Below are 9307 nucleotides of genomic sequence, written 5' to 3'. Positions count from 1 at the left end.
CATTGCGTACATTTTGCTTATGAGCTTAGAAGGCTCTGCTAACACTGCATCATCCCCTCGCAGGTAAAATTTTCAAAAACGCTTGAACAAATATCTATTTATGTCTTATAAGTGCCCAAATGCCAAGTTTCATAAAGAACCATCGACTTATCTTCGACAATGACGATCTTCCATATAAACTTTCATCCCCTATTTCACCCCCTCACAGGAAGAATTTTAAAAAACGCGCAAAAAATATCTACTTATTTATCTCTTATCACGTGCCCAAATTGCAAGTTTAATAAAGATTCATTGATTTATCTTCGATAATGACGATCTTCCATATAAACTTTCATCCCCTATTTCATCCCCTTACAGGTCGAATTTTCAAAAAAGCTCAAACAAATATCGCCTTATTTCTAATTTAGTGCCTAAATGCCAAGTTTCGTAGTTTTATCTTCGACAGCGACGAACTTCCACCATATAAACTTTCATCCCCTATTTCAACCCCTTAAAGCCTCTTTTTCGCAATAAAAGATAGTCTATGTTCTTTCCCAAGGTCTATTCTATCTCTGTACCAAATATCATTAAAATCGGTTCTGCGGTTCAGGCGTGAAAGCGTAACAGACAGACAGAGTTACTTTCGCATTTATTATACATATATGTCGCAGACCCACGTACACGACACTGGCAGTTTGCGGAATGCCCAAGCCTTGTTTATGTTAAAAAAAAGAAAAAGAGGTTGTCTATGCTTGAGTGTGTTTGACTGCGATGGCGGGTAGTTTTGATTTGGATTCTTGTTTTTGAGAGCGAAAGGGGAAGGACAGAAACCCGTCAACGCAGCCAACCTCACTGCGTTCCGTTGTGATTAATCTTTCATCTTTAATTATCCAAATCATCCTAGAGTATTGTGTTTAATCTTTTTAGATTTTTAATAAAGTGTGGTGAGTTGAACTTTGAGTGTTCTTATTTGTTGGGGCTAATCATATCAAAATGAATATGGCGAACGGCGAGAGTGACGAACGGCGATCGAGCGGACCGATCCGCCCTTCGACATCAGAAGTGGGATATCGAGCAACGTGTCCGCAAGAACAACATGGAGACGGTGAAGAAAAATGGCGTTTGATTTTGGAACAACAAAAACCAAAATTTCTTGCCTTGTTACAAGCGATGAAAACGCCCCAGTCTAAAGAGAATATTCAACTGCCCTACTTTGATCCCGATAAACAAAATATGGATGCAACGTGCCTGGGGTGTGTACAGCAGACATGTGTATGGCCGATTCTTACCTACAAGGTGCACGCTTATGATAGCTTTTGAGCCGTGCGTTAAAAGGTCAGGCATCGGCATGGCTGTCACAAGTTTCGTTCCCTGGAATGACGTGGATGGAGTTTAAGGAGATTTTCATCGCGAGATATGACTGTCCCCGAGACACCAGCTGCATCTCTTATAAACCTAAATAACGGTACACCAAAGAAGGTGAGTGTTTCTCGCTGCATGCGTCGCGCGTGTTAACGTCACTAATGTCACGATGGGAAAAATCTTACTACAGAACAGATCGCTATTTCAACTGTTTTGGCTCATTTGTCACATGTGGATACACGTGTTCAAAGATTGGCGTTTACCACCGAAATCGGTACTAGAAATAAACTACAGCAAAAGAATTACGTGCCATGTCATTTCTAAAAAGAAAATCTATGTCACATGAAAGCTGATTCAGATGTCAAACGGTTTAAATTCAACCCTACGACCGTTACTACCAAAATGTTAAATTGTGGGCAACTAGGTCATAAAGCACCTATGTGTCGATCAAAGAGAGATTTCAAGCTGGAAGGAAGACCGCAATCTTCAAGTTTTTCATCAGCCCCCAGCGTCGAAACACTTTGACGAAGAATAGATATTCACATTCCATCACCTGCTACAAGTGCAAAAATCCCGGCCACTACGCAAAACAAGTGCCCGGCATTCAAGCGGCCCTGTGGCGTCCCGGCGGCAGCACCAGCGCCGGCAGCAGCGCGCAGCTGCGGCACCGGAGACGCGGCGCGTGACATGTGCGTGATTAACGCGCCCATTGGAACGCTACAACACTTCTGGTGAGTCATTTGTATTCTGTTATGACTCTGGAGCGGAGTGTTCACTCATTTAAAGAATCTGTTTTTGCTAATTTACCGGGGTGAGCGTATTTTGCTACTGTGGTTACAATGACTGGCATTGGTCAAACTTCGGTTAACAGCAATTTGAAACTTTCGACTTGCGTGGAAATTGATAGCTTGCTTTGAACATAATTTCATGCCTTACCTGATGAGTACTTACAGCATGATATTGTTAGGTCGTGAAAATTTTTGGCTAAGGGTATAGTTGTAACCATGACCTCGGATTCGTAACTTTCAAATGTCGAGTCACCGATAGTCTCAAGTAGAGTCACAGATAGAGTCACATGTAGAGTCAACATAGAGTCACATGTAGAGTCACAGATAGAGTCGCAGATTAGAGTCAAATGTAGAGTCAGTCGTAGAGTCAGTCAAAAATGTAGAGTCACGTACAATTTTACACGTAGAGCAAGACCAAAATTTTGAGAACATTAATACGGACGTAACATCAGACTACAAAGCCGAAACTCATTTTCATTTTTAAACGAATTTAAAGAGCGGTTTATTAGTGGAACACCCAGTACTACTGCGAAACTGAGCCAATGCAAATAAAACTTAAAGATCCTAATAAAACTCGTATGTCGTCGTCCCTATCGTTTGAGTCCTGACGAAAGACAAGTTGTACGTAATAAAGTTGATGAATTGCTTACCTCAACGTGATTCGCCCTAGCTCATCCCCCTTTGCGAGTCCTATTCCCTGATTAAAAAGAAAGACGGGTCTGACCGTATGTGTTGTCGATTACAGAGAGCTGAACGACAACACGTGCTGATAGATTTCCTCTTCCGATTATTTCCGATCAAATAAATAGGACTCCATGGTGCTCATTATTTCACAACTCTTGACATGGCCAAGCGGTTTTCATCAAATTTCCCGTACACGTCGACTCTATCGAACGTACTGCATTCGTAACGCCAGATGGCAATACGAATATTTAACGATGCCCTTCGGGTTACGTAACGCTCCATCGGTTTTTCAGCGTGCAGTGATCAAAGCATTAGGAGAACTTAGCCAATTCTTATGTCGTAGTGTATATGGATGACATTATGAATTGTAGCGTCAAAGTGTAGAGCAAGCTCTTCAAAGGTTACATAACGTTTTGGATGTCTTAACAAAAGCTGGGGTTCTCTTTTAATCTTAAAAAGTGCTCGTTCTTAAGGTGCGTCGTCTTCCATACAAACTTTGGTACATCAATATTTCTTCCACAGACGTTATTTCGACGCGATTTTTTGAGGATAGTTAGTTATGGGCATATTGTTGTTCGCAAATCACCAAAATGGAGAGGATCTATAATACTAAATTTCAGTATGATGCAGTAAATTTTGATCATTTTACTGTGGTGTGAGTAGCTAATGTCAAATATAATCTGTTGTAAAAAGGTATTGACTATTTCGGGCGGTCACGTGACCACCTAGTTTGGCTCAGTGGTACCAATTCTTAGAAGTATGTAGTAAGAGAAGGAGTTCGAAACTCGATGACGCATAATGATTCTTTTTCTTTTTTTTTTTTTACTTTTTTATGTTTATTTACAAAAGAATAAGTAATAGCATTTCGATAAAGTGCAATTAACCATGAAATTCAGTATTTTTAAGTCAGGGCAAACCAAAGAAAGTAATGTTTTTTCTTGAGGTCATCAATCTACTCTTTTTATCAAATAGCTGGCAAACTAGCATGCGGGTCACCTAATGGTAAGTGATCACCGCCGCCCTTGGTCACCTACAGCATTATTAGGACTGCGGGTGCGTTGCCGGCCTAAAAGGGAGGAGGGGGGGGCTAAATTGGGCGGTATGGGGGCAGGATAAAAGGGGGAGGGGAGTTGGGCAAAGGTACTATTTCACGCCGGTATTCAGATGGAGGTTGGTACTACTCCGGTCAAGCCGGCCCATTTGTACTGCAGTCAGCAAGTGGTTACAGTAAGGCTCTACCACATGAAAACTTGCTTGAACAACTAGATGCCTTCAAGAATGTTCTATGATGATGATGATGAATTCCTGTAGTCCCTCAGCAGGGACATAGGGCTCGCAGTAGGGACTTCCATGCGTCACGGTCCTGTGCTGTGGCTTCTAGGTCTCGCCAATGGTACCCAATTAGGGAGATCTCCTTCTCAACCGACCGTCTCCAGGTGATTCGGGGTCGGCCTGGCCTCCTACTACCAGCAGCTTGCCACTCCAGCGCTTGCTTGGCGAGATGAGCATCGGGTCTCCGCAACACGCGCCACTTCCTCAATAGGATCTCCTTATCAATTGGCTTCTGGCTCGTCAACTCCCACAGTCCAGTGTTTGTAATGGTTCGTGGCCAATAAACTCCTAATATGCGACGCAAACACTTGTTCACAAAAACCTGGAGTTTACTGGTGATTGCTTTCTTGACGAGCCAGGTCTCACACCCGTACAGGAGAACCGATTTGACATTTGAGTTGAAAACTCTGATTTTTGTGCGCCGTGTTATTACGTGGGACGTCCAGACCGGTTGAGTTGTGCATATGCGGCACGAGCCCTGTTTATGCGCGCTTCGACATCTGCATCGGTTCCACCATTTGGGTCAACAACACAAGAATGTTCTATACTTATTATTAATTAATAAAAAGCTTGTAAAATAATGGCGTATCGCAACAAAAGCGTAGTGTAATTTGTTTGTTACAATTTCACTTAGCGGGTCAAAATTTGAATGGTTTGGCTGTATGTAAGTAAAAACCGGGTGTTAGGATAAAATACCTAGCCTAGCGTTATTTACTTTCATTGGCAGTCCTGAACTTAGATAAACTTTCATAGTTCTCGGGCAAAATATCACACGTGTTGTAAAATGTAACTAAATATTTTGCATACATTTTGCGTAGACGCTAGCGCCATGCCGCGGTCATATAAGTAATATATTTTTTGGAATTCCTTGGTACCCTATCACAAAAAAACCGGCCAAATGCGAGTCATTTGGTGTATGGGAGCCCCCTTTAAATAATTATTTTATTCTGTTTTTAGTATTTGTAATACATAATCTGTGAAAATTTCAAGTGTCTGACTATTACGACTCAAGAGATAGAGCCCTGTAACAGTCGGAACCCTGCACTGCTTTCGTGAGGAAATCTGCACAAACCTGCGAAGCAATTCAATGGTGCGTGTTTTTTTTTATACGACTGGATGGCAAACGAGCAAGTGGGTCTCCTGATGGTAAGAGATCACCACCGCCCATAAACATCTGCAAACCAGGGAATTGCAGATGCGTTGCCAACCTAGAGGCCTAAGATGGGATACCTCAAGTGCCAGTAATTTCACCGGCTGTCTTACTCTCCACGCCGAAACACAACAGTGCAAGCACTGCTGCTTCACGGCAGGATTAGCGAGCAAGATGGTGGTAGCAATCCGGGCGGACCTTGCACAAGGTCCTACCACCTGCAAAAGCGTGTGAAGTGAAATTCCCAATCCGCACTGGCCCGCGTGGGAACTATGGCCCAAGCCCTCTTGTTCTGAGAGGAGGCTGGGATGGAACAGACCGACGGACAGACAGACAGACAGCGGACTCTCACTAATAGGGTTCCGTTGGCACGTTCCCTAAAAAAATTGTACTAAAAAAGAAAAAAAATCGCTAAAAAAGACACTAACAACGAAAGCATTAGGTTATATCGGTTGTAATATTAGTCTAGCAATCATAACAAAATAGGCTGAATGAAAGAGGTTTGAAAGAAACTTAGAATGAAGTACTGGCTGGTTAGATAATTAAAAATATAATGTCATGGAAATGTCATCCAGACTATCACCACTAGTCACATTTATTTGTATGTCAGTAATTTTTAAATTTATTGTCGTCTTCAGTTCAATAATTTTAATGTAGAAGAACCGCGCTGTCTCATATTTCGTTTCCTAGATTTTTTTTACCGTACAACGGTAAAACCTACAACACAATGGCAAAATTGACCTCCAATGGACAGAGCCACAGTTTTCCAAAAAACAAACAAGTTTATTGTCTGGAGGAAGGAAATATCTAAGGCGCTAAAAGGACTACAATATAATCCTTACAGCATAGGATATGCTGTGAAATCTGACACAGGTATAGTCGCAACACATTTTTTAATACTATAAAATTGAGTGTTTTTTTACTAAAAGTGTACCTACGCTTTGTAAGATTTTTATAATACCGGTAAACCATGATCATAGCAATTAATATTATAGGTATAGGATTTTCGGATGAAGTGTGTATTTTTTTATAACAAGCTTTTTACAAGCTTTTATTTAGTTTCACCTGTCCCGTTGTCTGTCTATCTGTCTGTCTGTCTGTAGTCAAATCTTGCAAGTATAATTTGACCAACTTCCAGTAGTCAGATTGACTTGAAATTTGGAATGATTATGTAATTTGCGTGACAATACAATAATCTGGTAGTGACATCCTGGTAGTCCGGCTAGCATCGTCTCCGCAGGTCGGAACTCTTCAACAGTTAATGGCATCGACTTGAAATTTAGTACCTATAAAATATATAATCCTAATAATAAATAAATTTGAAAGTTTGTAAGTGAGTGAGTTTGTGAGTGAGTGAGTTTGTGAGTGAGTATGTTTGTTACTTCTTCACGCTGAAACGGCTACGCAGATTTGGATGAAATTTGGTAAAAAAATAGTTTATAACCTGGATAAAAACAACTTGGATATTGAATACTTTTTATCCTGATATTCCCACGGGATAGGAATAAAATCTCGAATTAATAACCGCTAGGCTTAGAGACATGAAATTTGGTATGTACATAGCTGGACATTTGGAATAACACATAGGCTCCTTTTATCCTGATATTCTTACGGGATAGGGATAAAATCTCGAAATAACAACCGCTAGGCTTAGAGTCATGAAATTTGGTATGTAGGTAGTTGAACGTCTGGAATAAAACATAGGTGACTTTTTGACCCGATATTCCCACGGGATACCTAGGGATAAAATCTTGAAATAACAACCGCTGGGCTTTGAGCCATGAAATTTAGTATGTAGGTAGCTGGACCTCTGGAATAACACATAGGCTACTTTTTATTCCGATATTCCCAGGGGATAGGGATAAAACCTCGAAATAACAACCACTGGGCTTAGAGCTATGAAATTCGGTATGTAGGTAGCTGGACCTCTGGAATAACACATAGGCTACTTTTTATTCCGATATTCCCACGGGATAGGGATAAAATCTCGAATAACAACGCTGGCTTAGAGGCATGAAATTTGGTATGTAGGTAGCCGGACGTCTGGAATAACACATACGCTACTTCTTATCCCGATATTTTCACGGGATAGTTTTGTAACTAAGGGACCCCATACATCCGTGTATTATTGTTATTATTATTTTGTATTTTTTTCTTTAATTGTATACTTACGTAGTTTTTAAGTATTTTATTTGTACTTATTTTATTTTGAAAAAATGACTTTCTGCCAAGCTTCTGCGGCGCATTCTTCTTGGCAATGGTGGTCTTTCCGAAAGTGCTGGTATTTAAAAAAATTACGTGTAAAAGTGCTCATTGCGGCCTATTTACGGAATAAATGATATGAATTTGAATTTGGATAGGGAAATTTTTTGAAATTTTAGCACTGGGTTTAGAGTCTTGAATTTTGTACAGTTATTCACAACACAACCTCAATGAAGACCACGATATAAATTTTGGAAATTTCCAGGGGAATTTTGGAAATCCCGAAAATTTACGCGTGCGAAGCCGCGGGTAAAAACTAGTAATACAATAATCTGGTAATGAAATTATATTGGCCCGGTCACAGTTGCTCCGCATGATTGTAACTCTTCAACATTTAGTGGTATCGACTTGAAACGTGATACGGAGACGTACCTAGTTTGGATGACAATGTAAGTAGGTTCAGTCAACGAAACAAAATGTGCAGTCAGCAAACAAAATACAGAAACTTATTATATTTTTATACCTATTGGTATTGATTCCAGCCAGTAGCTAGTTATAGTGTGTGCGCTGTCTGTCATCGAATCACACACACACACACACACATTCAGTCAGTATTTTTCATTTATTCTTTCGCAAGCTTTATTTAACTTGCAATGTATGTATGTATAATATGTGTATGTATGTGCGGTTCAAACCTTGCAAGTTGAATTTGACCCACTTTCAGTAGGATAGACTTGAAAGTCGGCATACTTACTTAGTAAATTAATCTTGTGACAGTACAATTATTTGGTAGTGTCACCCGAGTGGTCCAGCCACCAGCCTGACGTCTCGATCGTCAGGACGGAACTCCTCAACGGTAAATGGCATCGACTTGAAATTTGGTACAAAAATGTACTAATTTTGATGTCAATGCAAGTACAGTCAACAAAAACTTCAGTCAGCAAAAAATCTTTTATTAAAAAGTACAATACAATAAATGATGATGATAACGATGATAATGATGATGATCATGATGATGTGATAATGATGATGATGACGACAACTACAACGATGATGATGATGATGAGATGAAGATGGTCACGACGATGATGATTTTCTTTTATTCGAATGGATGGCAAACGAGCAAGTGTGGTCTCTTGATGGTAAGACTCAGTAAGAGATCACCACCGCTCATAAACATCTGCAACACCAGGGTATTGCAGATGATGGTGATGATGTGATGTTTATGATGATGTGATGTTTATGATGACGATGATGATGATGATGAGTCGCGGGCAACAGCTGTTATTTGATAAGAGCGTTTTATACCTGCATAACAACAAAGCCGAAAGAAATTTTTAGCAGTCTGTTATGTCTATGTTTTGCGTAGGTACCTACCTATATGTATCACAACAACGCTGCTTGATTGATTTCAAGGAAAAGGGACGCAATTTGACATGTAAATGACACGAATTCACAGGGACTCTTCAACGTGATTGTGATTGTGACAAAGTGTATAATTTGAGTTCAGATAGAGATAACTAGTGTATGTAAACCGACTTAGTAGTCATTTCTAAATTTAAAAACTAATTTCAGGAATTAGACTAATTTTTACTAAAAATCAACTAATTGGACTCCAGTGATCACTGAGAAGGTAAGACCTGCTTTACTTCTTTTTGCCACACATAAGTAATTTCACATTATCATCACAATACAAGTAATAGGCAGTAGATCGACTATATATACTAGCCACAGATACTAGCGCGTCGAATTTTTCATGTGAATTAAATTCAACAACAAGTCGTTTTCGAACTTGCCGCAATAGACGCAT

The sequence above is a fragment of the Choristoneura fumiferana genome, chromosome 17 (assembly GCF_025370935.1).
Source record: "Choristoneura fumiferana chromosome 17, NRCan_CFum_1, whole genome shotgun sequence".
NCBI lineage: Eukaryota > Metazoa > Arthropoda > Insecta > Lepidoptera > Tortricidae > Choristoneura > Choristoneura fumiferana.
Note: the sequence above shows the minus strand (reverse complement) of the source record.